Source organism: Marmota marmota, unplaced genomic scaffold, assembly GCF_001458135.2.
Source record: "Marmota marmota marmota unplaced genomic scaffold, marMar, whole genome shotgun sequence".
Classification (NCBI taxonomy): Eukaryota; Metazoa; Chordata; class Mammalia; order Rodentia; family Sciuridae; genus Marmota; species Marmota marmota.
In genome coordinates, this window is record NW_026000249.1 from 10,979,021 (window position 1) to 10,993,475 (window position 14,455).

A 14,455-nucleotide genomic window follows, 5' to 3' on the forward strand; every position below is an offset into this window, starting at 1 on the left:
TTTCGAACACCATGGCCTTTGATCATCTGGTCACTCGTGTCCTTGCACTGTGAAGTTGCTTGTGTGATTCTTTTTATTCTGTGATAGTGTTGGACATTGATTAAATTTACACAGAGACTCTTCATCTGAGCTGCAGGTGGCATGTTTCATGTTCCTTTGCACAACTAGCATATGATCTGCCCCTCTCTTTTGTTCTGATCTCTCAACTTTATTGTGCCTTACGATAAACTCTATTCCATTTGGGTGAAGGGAGTTTCTGAGCCTCTACAGAAGTCAAATACACTCTCCACAAATGTCATCTTTGGAGAAGGAACATCAGTGATATCCAATCCCTCAGGCAATATTTAATTTTGTGTGCAATGATCACCCAGCCATAGTGTTATTCGTAGTAGCTAATAATTCAGAATAAGAAGCCCACACTTAGGCAATAGAGGATTTGGCTCATTTTTACATGTTACTTCTCTCCATGTTAGTGAATATGTGGCTGTATGAAGATATGAAAATTAATTTAGTCTAGATTCAGATTTTACATTTACTCCGATATTTATTTGAACTCATAAAAAGTTTATTGACATAATTTAAAAGGTGAAGAACTAAAATGCATTCCAAATATTGACCAAGAGACTGTGGGAAGTAGCTTAGAGATCTTTCCATCAAAATCGCTGTTACACACATTGCCATATCCTGCTCCATAAAATCATATCCCTCCTCAAAACCACACCCTTCAGGTGGCGAATTTATGGGCTGATTTCCTCTGCAAGTTGCCACAAATGAAGATAAATTAAAGTGAAATGCAGCCAACTAGAAGGAAGAGATATAAATGTACAAACAGGCCATTTCTGCTAGAGTCTCAGGCATTCAGGAGGTTCATAATCTTCATACAAATATAGAAAAATTTTTATTGAGCTATATTCATTTGAATCCACTCTCTTCATTTTTAATTCTTCACATCAAGCCTGCAAAAGAAAAAAAACACTAGTTTTCTCTCCCCAGGTTTATTTTAAGGCATGGCAAACAAATAAAAATCGTATATATATATTTATGGTGTACAGCATGATACTTTGATATATGCATGCATTGTGAAATGATTAAACCAAGATAATTAGCATATTCATCACTTTACATTCTAACTTCTTATAAGAACATTTAAGACCTATTCTCAGCAATTTTCAAGTATACAAGACATTATTATTACCATTATCATTGTCACCATACTATATATACACTAGATCTCCAGAATATAGTCTTCCTATATCTGAAATTTTGTACCTTCTAATCAACATCTCCCCATTCACGCAGTCCCCTGCAACTACCATTCTACTCTCTATTTCTGGGAGTTCAACTTCTTCAGATTTCACACATAAGAGAGATCATACAGTATTTGTCTTTCTGTTTCTGGCTTAGCTAACTTAACAGAATGTCCTCTATGTTTGTCATGAGTTTCCATGAGATACTTTTAGGGACAGGTTATAAATCAATCTGATTGGTACAAGCCAAATGGGACACAAGACCCCATTTTCACTTGGAAATTTCATCTCAATTCCATGAATGTAAAACGAACTATGGGTAGAAGGTGTGACCACCAACTTCAGCTCCAGTGATTTAAATAATTGCAAACTAAATTAGAATGGCTTCCTTGTGAAGATTTAGAGTGTAATACTAATCTTATGACGATGAATTCCAAGACCTTTGGTGCCTGAGATAGATTTGCATTCATGGCTCCATTCTGTCATCCCTCTCTATATCCATTCCTGCTATGTAGTTTCCTACCATTGTGGGTGGGATATAATTTTTCATGCTTGAGTTTGGCCATGTGACTTACTTTGGTCAACAAAATGAGGCAGAAGTGATGATGTTCTAAGCCTACACGTCAAGAAATTTCACATGCTTTTGCTTGGTCTCTTGTACTTCTGCCATTGCTGTAACAAGGGTATGCCCAGGCTAGCCTCTGATCCCAAGAGAAGGATGAGAAACAAGTAGATCAGAGCAACCCTAGTTGTAAAGCCTCATGTAATAGAGAGCCCCCAGCTGACCTGAAGACTCATTAATATTTCTGGCCAAGATTAGCTGAGCCCAAACAAATTAGCTAGAATTTTTTAAAAAATGGTTTTTAAGCATTGGATTTGGGGTAGTTTGTCATGCAGCAATAGTTAATTGACATGTCCCATTTTTTTGTAAACTTCTTGTAATGCAGGGATTCTTGAACATCACTGATACATCTGTTTTCTGTTAATCTTTGGTATCTTCTTTGTGTGTTTTACTTATATAAATGGGATAAGTATTTTCTAAGTAGAATACTCAAACTTTTTCATTACCAATAGCTGGAAGGAATAAAAACTCTGCCAACAAGGGTCCTCTCTCTGCTAAGGTAAAAACTATGGCTTCATACTCTCCACAAAGCCCAGTTTTCTCTACTTCAAAGGCTGGTGAGCCAAATACTCTTATTTTTTTAGTCTCTCTTACAGCTAGTGGGAGCCATGGGTCCCAGGTCTGGCCAGTGAGTTCTGAGGAGAAGTCTATTGCAGAGATCTGTTAGAAAGCTTTGCTTTCCTGTATATTTCTTTATAGATCACAAAGCCCCTTGTGTCATTGAACATTTGTAGCATTTCTATGATGCAGGATATGGTGTATCCATTGGTAAGATGAAATACATAAAGGTTCCAAAAGCTAAGTGACTAGCTCAAAATGTCATAGCTGACAAATGGAAAAACTGGAATTTTAATTCAGTTGTCCTGACTCTGAGACTCTTTTTACTCTACTGACATGGAAGGTTTGGATGGTTTGGGAACCATAGGGAAAGTTAGAGGGATATTAATAGTTGTAAAACTGAAAATGCTCTCAATAGCAGTTGACACAGTCCCTTGTATTTCTCTAACATTTTATTTTATTTGCTTATCTTTTATTTTATTGTGGTAAGAACACAACATGAGATACACACTCCTAACAGATTTTTAGGTATACAATAAAGCATTGTTGAGTTTAGGTTCAGTGTTATACAGCAGAACTCTAGAGTTTATTCGTCTTGTTTGACTGAAACTTTATACCTCTTGATTTATAACTTCCTTTTTCCTCTTCCATTCTGCCCCTGGCAACCACCATTCCACTCTTTGATTCTATGAGTTTGACTATTTTAGCTACCTCATGTAAGTGGAATCATACAGTGTTTGTCCTTTTGTGACTCTGCCTAATGTCCTCCAGGTTCATCTATATTGTCACACAGTACAAAATTTAATTCTTTTTGAAAGCTGTATAGTATTCCATTGTACATTTACATCACATTTTCTTTATCTATTCATCTGTTAATAGATATTTAGATTGTTTAGTTTTTAATTATCAATTTTTTGTGCATGTTAGTCACCAAGAGAAAGTAAAATACCACCATCTCCACAGTCCAGGGTCTCCACAGGAGATATGTATCATTAACCAGCAATTTCAAAGCCTCATCCTGGTGCACCATGCCAGCCCCATCTCTGACCATTCTCTCTCATTCATCTGTACTCTGAGTTCACTGGACCACTTACTTAATGCTTCTTTAACACAAGAGCCATCAGGCCTCCCCCTCTTTGCTTATAACTTTGGACTAAAATCCTGCCTCCTCATGACTCTCCATGTAACATACTGAATTGTAATCATTTGCTTATATGCACATCTCACTCCTAACATTTTTTTCTGTTATAGCTCTCCTGCCACTAGGCTGTGACCCTGTGTAGGGTCTAAACATGTCCTATTCACTTTTACATTCCATTGCCTATCATGGTACCTGCCATATAGCAGAGACCAGGGAACTGATGACTTGGGCCACTGGATAAATGAGAAAAGAAAAAAAGGCTGAAATTGTAGTTACAGCCAAACCCACATTCTTCAATGTGATGCAGCAGGAATGAGCAAGAGGTTCATAGATGCAGTAAACCAGGAGTGCTGATTAATGGGCTAGGTCTCCACTGTGCTGTCAATTTTGCTCTAGACCCTAGCCACAGTCCCATCATGGCCAGGGTATGCTCTATTCACTTTACTGCTGTGGTCACTGTGCTGGGTCACATATGGCCCAGTCTCCCTGGCTAAGTAAGAGGCCCATGACAAGCTGCCCTTGAAGCCGAGACATTCCGTAGGCTTCTCTGACCAGCATAAAAGGGGTGATGATCCATAGCAAATTGTCACTAAAGCATGTTCTGTGAGGTGTGATTTCTCTCCAAGAAATATTCAGACTGGGAAGCACTATCTGCAACCCAGAGATCAGTGCCATTTATATGGCAGGATTGATATGTACTCTGAACTAAGGTAGATAAAATTGTGGCTATACTGAGAAATATTAATTATGCAACATTAGCTGTAGGGGATCTGGGCTCTTTCCCTTTACCCAAAGTGCCCAAGGCCAAGGACACCTCTCAAACTCTGATTAAAGATGGGAACTCTGGCAGTGTTGTCAACCTGTGGCTTCATGTGGGGGTGGAAAAAGAGCTGATGGTGACTATACCAGTCTCAAACACCTACTATGTTCTGGACACTCCACCATGGATTTATACAGTTACCTCATTTGATCTAAAAAGTGAACCTGATTCTTCTTCCTAGAAGAAGCCAGACAGGAGGCAGTGGATGAAAGAGAGAAAACATTGCAGTTGTCCTGTAGATCACACTGTGCCTCCAGATCCCTTTTCCTCTCCTGGGTATCAGTAGAATTTGAGATGTCCCAGCTTGAACACTGGACTCTGCTTATGGATAAGGACTTATATAATCCTACCTGGAGTACAAAGCCACAGAGGACCAGAATCTCCAACCCTGGCCTCATGGGAGTTGGCATATGCTAGCAATGCCTGGAAGACATCAGAAGACAGAAATTCAGGAATCCAGAGACCTGAGCTCCCTGCTCTGCGTCAGGGCTCAAATTTAGAAATGGAAATCAATGGGAAGGGATCCAGAGCTAAAATTGCCCATGCTGTAAAGCACACTTGTTTGTTGGGGCGTTGGAATGCAAGTGTGTTGGGCAGTCTCCAGGGCCACACTGCTTTGCTGCCTAGACAACAGCTGTCAGCTATTCTCCTGTGCCCTGTCCTTCTTTATGGGGGCATTTGTAAGAAGGATGGGGAAAGTGAAGCACCCTGCTGAAAAGTCACTCGCCAGTTACCCCACAACTTTTGCACCCAGATTTTTTTTTAAGTGGAAGCCCAACCTCTAGTTTACTTCTGGGCAAGGGACACTTTGGCTGGTGCTAAGATAGGCTAAATTTCCCCCTTGTGTCACACCACATCCAGCCTGAGGAGCATGTGATGTTTACGCCTTGCCATGACCCATTTATAGCTGTGTTACTCATAGTCACTGTGGCCCTACATATATCATGTGGGAAATGGAGTCTTCTCAACACTTTGGTCTTTTAACCAGACACTCAGGGGGCAGTGCAACAATTACTTGCTCCTATGTGGTGCTAAATCATAAAGCCATAAACACAGTGACACTCAAAAGTAGTTGGGATTCGGGCAGTGTTTCACACTCTGTTTTCATTTGCAGTGGCCCACCACATGCCCAGAGAAAACCAGTGAACACTTTGAAGTTCGATAGAGGGCATCAGAAATAAAGACAAGAGCCTGGCATTTGTGGAGCCCTCTAGAGGTTACAAAGCACATTCACACACATTGTCCTATGTGATCATTACAACTACCACCATGAGGAAAGTGTTAGGGAACACCACACACACACGGTCATAGAGACAAGACATGTACAGTTTGGAGTTACGCTCAACTCCAAACCCAGAATTCTTTCTTTTATCCAAAACAGCCACTCATAAGATCAATGAAACAAAATTCTGAAAAATTAGAAAATTTTTTCCTAAACTATGAAACATGCACCAAAATTGACTCTGGCATATCATGAAGCCTTTGGTGGCAACACTGATAACTGAATTGTTTCTACCAGTGACTATTTAAAAACAGAGAAGATGAGTGAGGTGTGAAGAACAAGACATTTGTTCTGGCAAAATTCTTCACCTGAAATCCAGAGTAAAGTAGCATTGTGTGTAAGACATGGAGAATTTGAGTGACATCAAGGAAAAGGCAAATTACATATCCAGGTCAAATCTCATTAAAGTAAATTCAAAAGGAGCTTTTAAATTTTATTCTATTGATAGCATGACACATTGTCAGAGTTAGGGGCCACAGGAAGCTGAGACACAAACTTAATTTGGTTGGTGAGATCTTGATGAAGAAAGGGGCATCATCTAAGTTACCACAGGTAGCTAGAGAGTTTGTGGAAAATTTCTCTCCATCCATCAGAACATATTCCTCCCTGTTTTCAAAGGGGCCACTGACTTCATTGTGGAAATACTGACTCGAGATTTCCCTGGCAAAGCAGAGGTCAACAATATCGAGAGGTAGAAGAAGTGATAAGTTGAAGAAATGACTATCTTGACCAAAAGCTTCTGACTTCCCAAATACAGGAACATTCTTCTATGTTGTGTATACCTTAGCATTTGAATCCTAGATACAATGGTGATTACATGGGAAATACCCAGAATCCTCCTACAATTGTCTAGCAATGATCTGTGGTAGCCATGTGTTCTGGAACAACCAAATAGAAAACCAATTTCTTGACATAGTTAACAGAACACCTGAAAACAAATATAGGCCTCTCTGCTGTCTTCCAGAAACATACTCCTGGAAACCACATGGTCATACAGATTGACTCTGTTTTTATAATAACAATGATCATGATGAGTGGTTCAAATTCTCAGTATTAAAAAAAGTACAGCCTTTGATGTACCATCAAGCAAAGATATAACCATAAAGTTTTATCTTTCAAAATAGTTAAACTTATTTTCAAATATGAATGAAATTAGAGGGTTTTTATTGCTTCTCATTTTAGAAATTAAGAAATTTGAATCCAGATGGTTTGAGTCTCTTGTCCAAGATCATACAGCCAGTTAATGGCTAATTCAGGAAGAAAAGCTGGTCTGGAGCTCTTTCCCTTACACTAAATTATTTTTCAAAATTTCTGTAAAATACTGACAGTATATTAGAGACACCAGTGGCAATAACTGATAAAAAGAAATATATTGGTAGTGTATCAAAATTTTGATTTAAATATGTGTACTTATTCTGTCCTAATGAACACCAAAATTTAATCAAAAATGTTTCTTGTCTTCTTAGAGGCATTTTAAAAATATTTTCTAGATAGTGAGGCCCTAAGCAACTTAGCAAGACCCTGTCTCAAAATAAAATATAAAAAGAGTTGGGAATGTGGCTCAGTGGTTAAACACCCCTAGGTTCTATCCCTGGAACCAAAAACAAGCATATGTATATATATATATATATATATATATATATATATATAGAGAGAGAGAGAGAGAGAGAGAGAGGAGAGAGAGAGAGGATATATATAGATACACACAAATATATCTGTGTGTGTGTGTATATATATATTTTTTTCCTAGAGTAAAATGCTGAAATCTGACATGAACAGCATGAAGTGTTGGGGGGTTTTGTTTGATTGGGTTTTTGTTGTTGTTGTTGTTGTTGTTATTGTGGTTTTGATACAGACTCAACTTAGGACCTCTTATATATTAAACATGTGCTTTACTATGGAGCTACAGCACCAGCCTTTTGTTGAGATTCTTTTTACTATTTACAGCTTGTCCCCAACTTACAGTGGTTCAACTTATGATTTTTAAAGGTGTTGCCTTAGGAGTATGTTAGGAGTTAGTAGAGGTAAGCAGGGTAAACCATTATTATGGGAAAAGAAAGAGTGAATATGGCATTTCCTCATCAAGTCCAGACAGGGGGGAAAAAGTCATCTGATTCAATTTGTGTTCTTTGATTTGATGATGCAAAAGCAATCACATTAAGTAGAAAATGTACCTTGAATGATGAATTTTGATTTTTTCCTGGGCTATCAAGACATGATATGTTCCTCTACCACCATGCTGGGCAGTGGAAAAATCAGGAACTCCCAATTAGCCAGGCTATGATGTGTGGTGGGCTAGGTGTAGTAAATGCATTTTCAACTTCGGTATTTTCAACTTATAATGGACACAACCCCATCATAAAAAGGAGGACCTATATATAACCATGTATGGCTTTTATCTTTACATAACTATGAATATCATACATGCCAGCATATCCCCAAAGTTTTGTTAATTTGTTTGAGAAATACTAATTCCAACAGGTGATAAAAGAAGTTTCACTTTTGAAAGAAAGGGAGGGAGAAAAAAATCCTCTGTGGTCAGTTAAATTAGAATTGACCAAATTATACTATGTATATATATGAATATACCATGGTGAGTGTGTGTGTATATATAGCACCAATTAAATAAACAATAAATAAATAGAAGATGGACCAGTAGAGTAGAGGTAGGGGAACAGGGGAGGGAAAGAAGGAGGAGAAAAGGAAGTATTGGGGACAAAGTGGAGCAAATTATATTCCATTCATTCATAATTATGTCAAAATGAACCCCAGTATTATATATAACTATAATGTGTCAATATAAAACATTTTTAAAAACATACTTAGTTAAGGAAAGATAATCCAATTTCTTAATTTTAGGGCTCCTTAGAGCTTTAGATATATAAATGTATATTGTGTGTATTAAGAGTAAGAATAAAGCCACATTTTATTTTCAAAATTTACTCCACCCCTACATTTTCCCAGTTACAGTGTTTGCATTTTTTATGTCTCATTATTATGCCACAGTGTCTGTAGTATTTCATCAGGAGACTGCAACCGAATTTGCTTGATTGAAATCCTATTATTGAACATGTGGGTTTTCAATCAGTTTTTAAATCTTAAATAAACAATTTTTTCTGCATGAACATTATCTTTTGGAAGGACTTCCATCAAGGCATACCTAGGTTGGAAGAGATAAAAATCCACAAGGTGTGAGATTTTGTTCATTTATTAACCCCCCATCCTCATCACCTATGCTACTATAGTGCCTGCTATGCGGGAGATTCTCAATACCCATGGAGAGAATGAGTATGTCTGTCTCATGATCATTTTCCCATTCATCTTTGGAATTTTCTAAGAGGAAAATTGTTAACTTTGTTTTCTTGAGCATCCCTTTGATTTCTAATGAGGCTGCACATTTTCTCATGCTTCTCTGCTAATTACATCCACTTTTGTGAATTGTGTGTTCATTTTCTTTAACTATTTATTTATTAAGGTGTTAGTGTTTTGCTTCCCAATTTGCATGGGCTCTTTATATAATTATACATTTCATGCAAAACAATTTTCTTGATAGGGTTTGCTATTTAATGTATTTTTCCAAGTATAGACTTTTAAAAAATGATCAGCGTTTGGAGGGATTATTTCAATGGCTCTTATTTAAAAGCTTATCATAGAAGCTTAATGCTTTCATTCCACCCCCAATCATTCAACCATTATTTTTAAAGTTAGTTATAGCCAAATTCTATCTTTTGAAGATATCACCAAAGGACTTTAATGTTATAATCCTAAGAGAGTTAAGAAGTCATGAAAGGATATTTATGGAAAGGAAAGAAGCATTGGATATTTGAGGTCTTGTTTGTAGCCTTTTTTATATAAATCACTCCCAATGTTGTGGAGAATTTTCTTGTTTTTGAAAACCCAGAACAGGAGTTCAAAGTTGGCTGCACATTAGAATCACCTGGGCAGTGCTATTTGTTGTTGTTTTCAATCCTAAAGTCCAGGCTGCCCCAGACCAGTTATACTAGACTCTGGAGGTGCAATCAATATTTTTTAAAGTTTCCCAGGTGCTCTGATGTGTAATCAAGGTTGAGAACCACTGGTCTAGAAGGGCTTCTCAGACTTCAATGTCCATGTGACCTGGGGATCCTGTTAAAATGCAGATTCTGACTCAAAACATGTGGAGTGAGGCCTGAGACTGTGCATGCCCAGCCTCCCAGGGAGCACTATTGATTCATGGACCATGTTTGGAGAATTAAGGGTTGAAAGTGGTGGTTCTCAATAGGGAGGGGGTTGCCCACCCCCCACTGTACATTTGTTAATATGTTTAGGCATTTTTGGTTATTACAGCCAACAGGAGGGTGGGCCATCCAACAATGCACAGAACAGCACCCACAACAAAAAGTTATCTGGTCCAAATGTCAAAATACTGATGTGAAGAAACACTGGTCCAGAGAGAGCTGTTTCCTGTGAAAGAAAATGCTCACAAACCTGAGCTAGTAAAGAGCTTTGTGTTCTGGTGAAATAAGTGGTTCCTTCTAGGAAACATTGCTGATGAAACATATGATTTTCTGATCAACTTTAATGAGATTAAGAGATCCTTCAGGGATATTAGATTTACCTGCCTCACTAGATTTGCCTTGTAACAGTTTAATGATCACTTGTACCTGGTTTCACAATGTTATCTGACCACATTATTTCCTATTCCACATTTTAAAAAATTTCTCTTATTTATTTTTTATGTAGTGCCAAAGATTGAATCTGGTACCTCACACATGTTAAGCAAGCACTCTATCACTGAGCCACAGCGCCAGCCGAATTCCACATTTTTTGAACTGGATTTTTGAAGCCACTTGAAACAACTCTAAAATAAAGCTTTGACATGTGCTCACAATCAACTCATCCAGAAACAGCTTCAACAGCCTTTGCCTTGCCGGTCTCTGAGCTATTTCCCAGGTAGGATCCAGACTCTACATTCAGCTAGGGTTTTCCTGCATGCTCACTGTGGAGATGTTTCCACAGCAGAAGCTGCCTTCACATGTCAGCTCTCCTGCTTTCTACCCGTGCCACCTTGCACCATGTGCAAGTTATTTAACCACATAAACCCCACTGTTTTTCTGATGGATATGAAAATAATAGTGTCAAGCTCATAGGATGGTTATAAGGATGACATATTCATACATTTAGCAGAGTGCCTCCTACATTATCATTGTGCACTTTTGCTATTATTCTGAGACAAAGGCCCACAAAAAGCTTATAAGTCAACACATTCCTTCCTCCTCCTCTGTCTTCCAAGTAAGATTTTTCAGTCTATGTCATCTTAGCTTCAAGCTCTTCATGGTGCTTATAGTGGAGGGAGATCTAAATGGGTAGAGGAAAATTGAAAGAAATGAATTGAGTCTACATTACAGGGGAAAAGAAAGGCTTAGGGCTCAGTGTAAAACTGTGATTCTCAGAAAGAAAGAAGTGAGATTTGAGTTGAGGTAAAAAAAAAAAATCTCTATGATAAAGGAAACTTGGGCTGATTATGAGAAAATTTTAGGTAGTTTTACCATGTAACTCTTTCTTAAATATTTGCATCTGTTTTTGAGGTCATTTTTGGAAATAAATTTACATTTCTTTTTGGCTCTATACTTACATGTACTAAATGGTCCTAAAGGTGGAAAACAGAATTCCTGTCTAATTGGGTTGCACTGTAGGCCAGGAAACGTATTAGACACTATACATATATGGTAGACAAGTCAAACAGGTTACTCTTCTTCATGGAACTTAACATCTAGAAGGAAAGTCTGACAACAACATAAGTGATGGCAATTCACTCCTCCATTGTGATAGGTGCTGCCATGATGGGACAAACACAGAAAACTATGAATACCTTATCCAGCTTAAGGGGCCATGCAAAGGCTTTTCAGAAACTGCATTTATTTAAACTGGGGAAAAGAAAGGCTTAGGGCTCAGTGTAAAACTGTGATGAGACCTGACTCATGGGTAAGAGTTAGCCAGATAATTGGTAATGGAGGTGAGAAAGATTGGAAAAGAATTTTCTGAGTATTATGGTTGAGATATGAGGTGTCCCCCAAAGCTCATGTGTGGGCAATGCAAGAAAATTTAGAGATGAAATGATTGGGGTATGAGAGCCTTAACCCAATCAGTTTGTTAATCCCCTGATAGGGATTTGCTGGGTGATAATTACAGGAAGTAGGGTGTGACTGGAGGAGGTGGGTCCCTGCCTGTGGGGATGTACCTTTCTGGTTTATAATTTGTCCTTGATGGGCAGAGCCCTCTTTCTGCTTCCTGGTGCCCTGTTCTCGGCTGATTTCCTTGGCCACACTCTTCTGCCATGACCTTCTGCCTCATCGCAGGCCCTGAAGAATGGAGTCAGCTATGGACTGAGGCCTCTGAAATGGTGAGCCCCCAAACAAACTTTTCCTTCTCTTAAATTGGGTATTTTGGTCACAGCAGTTAAAAGGCTGACTAAAACACTGACTGAGCAGGTGCAAATGCCTAGAGTCAACGTAGCACCTCCATGAACTGAAAGAAGTTCACTAGGATTGGAGCAAGCTAAGTCCTGGGTAGAAAAAAAATGCAGGATGAAAAACTCCTGGTTGGTCTGTATCATTTACTGCACACCCTAAGGGTAATGGGGAACCACTGAAGAATGTGCAGCAGTGCAGTGATATTATCACTTCTGTGGGGGTTTTGCTGGGGAGTGGATTTAAAAAGCAAGCGAGGAAAAGCTTTGAGGGGTGAAATTCACAGGTAACTTTGGCACTTGTAGGACCTCAGTGAGATCACCTGTGTGACAGCAATAAGCATTGTGAATAATTAGAGTTTGCCAAACTTCATTTAAGGTCATCAAACATGAGAAATTCAGCACTTGTCCAAAGGCTCTTGCTTGAGAATTGAGAAAGGAGGCCCTTATCTATTGGTAAAACCCCTAGTGCTCCTCAACGAAGAGTTTCAGTTCCAGATCTCAAATTTCCATGGAGAGCTGAGGAAAATTTCCACAGGCCTCAGAAGTATTACTTGGAGCAGTAAATACAAGATAATTGGCAAGTGACCAGACTGTTATGGCATGCAGTGGGAACTCAGACTGAGCTCTTTCCTGTCACTTCAAAGTATTTTGTGGGCTGGGAAGAATTTGACCTTAAATAAAGTAGAAATGAACAGTCTCTTGGATCCCATGGCTTAATTTATTGAACAGGGGAAATAAGCCTTGTGAGGGAGACAGATCCATTACTAACAATTTAACCATTAATAAAGCCCTACTATATATGGAAGTCAGGAGAGAAGGTAGCTTGTCAGAGGGCAAAGGAATCGGCCCCATTATACAAAATAGGTCAGGCAGGGAAAAAGTTGTTATGTCTCCTGACTAGTTAAGTTGATCAGAGATGACAGGCCTTGTCGGTTTTGAAGAGATTGAAAAAGGATAGAGAATATACAAGAGGTTTCTTTCTTGCTGTGTCCTTTCTTAGGAGATAGCTGTTTCAAAGAGGACCTGAAAAGGAAAGCACTGATAATATTTATCACAGTTTTTAAGTTNAAAAAAAAAAAAATCTACTGGGGAGTTCTTAGGAGGCACCTCTTATGACTTACTTTCCAGCCTCCATGGAGAACACAAAATACCTTTGTATTTTATTTGTGATGGGCCATCTGTCTTACCCCCATTAGCTCCTCACTCAAAGATCAATAAAAAACATAGCTAGAAGGTGTTAGATGAGGAGGAAAAGTGAACAAGATAGCCACATCTTACAGAACTATTGTCCTTAAATCCATTATCATTCTGTGTGAAGTAGGTCATATGGAGAATCTAGGAAACCCTAGTATGTAGTATTGTTATGAGTGTTGTTTCAAATTGCTCCTTTCAGAAATAATGGCTCCTATTTTTCTAAAGAAGACACAATTTCTTTTTCTAGTTGTAGAGGGACATAATATCTTCATTTTATTTATTTATTTTTATGTGGTGCTGAGGATCAAATCCAGTATCTCACATGTGCTAGCAAGTGCTCTACCACTGAGCTACAACTCCAACCAGGAAGACACAATTTCAAGTGAAAATGTTACTTTAAATGCAGTCAGGTTCATGTGTGGGCTTATCCAAAGATCTAAAGGTCATATACTCCTTCTAATGTTTTCACAGAGGTTTGTCTTGGGCTTTCTGTTACATCTCTTGGAAGGCCTTAAAAAAAAAAAAAAAAAAAGAAATGAAGAGAGTGGGGAACCCACTGCATATGGAAATAAGCTAAAGAAAGAGAGGAAACAAAAGTTAAAACGTGTCCCTCAAATGCTGGCTTTTTAGTTTACTTCTATATCTGCTTCCCCCCTGAAACATCTCCTCCCTAATAACTCAAATAAGCAAAGGAAACACTTTTCCAAGTGATCAGAGTATGCACTTTGCTTGTTTGTCATCTGGTTTGTGAGAGAATAGCATCAAGGAAACTGACTTTGTTTGGAAATAATCTTTCTAATCTCCTCAAGATAAACAGCATTTGATATTTTAAGTACATATACGAAGTTGTGGTTGGTGAGGATCTGTAAAGGTGAAAGAAAAACAAATACTGAAGTGTTATGGTTATGTGACTTCAAGCAAACCTTACATCTCTGGACCTCAAGTTTCTCATCTGTTAAAAAAATCAGAGAGGTAGCCCCCAAGATGTTAATAGGACCAACTTGTATAATCAATAGAACATTACAAAAATGACACAGTATGTCTTCCAAGGCTAGATCATAAAATACTTTGCTTGCTTGCATTGCATTCTCTTGGATCACTCACTCTTTGAGAAGCCAGCTGCCATGTTGTGAGAACACT

The 14,455-nt window shown here is 38.4% G+C and overlaps 1 protein-coding gene across 2 annotated transcripts in view; it reads right to left on the reverse strand.

Moving 5' to 3' along the window:
* Positions 1-524: 524 nt before the first annotated feature.
* Positions 525-14,455, reverse strand: part of Smpx (small muscle protein X-linked) — a 54,727-nt gene continuing 40,796 nt past the window's right edge. The window contains exon 5 of one of the 2 annotated variants that reach the window (XM_015488169.2): positions 525-956. The gene's annotated coding sequence lies outside the window, so the exon portion shown is untranslated. Of the gene's footprint in view, positions 957-12,820; positions 13,145-14,455 lie in introns of those variants that run through there. The other variant, XM_048796285.1, reaches the window with a different exon arrangement.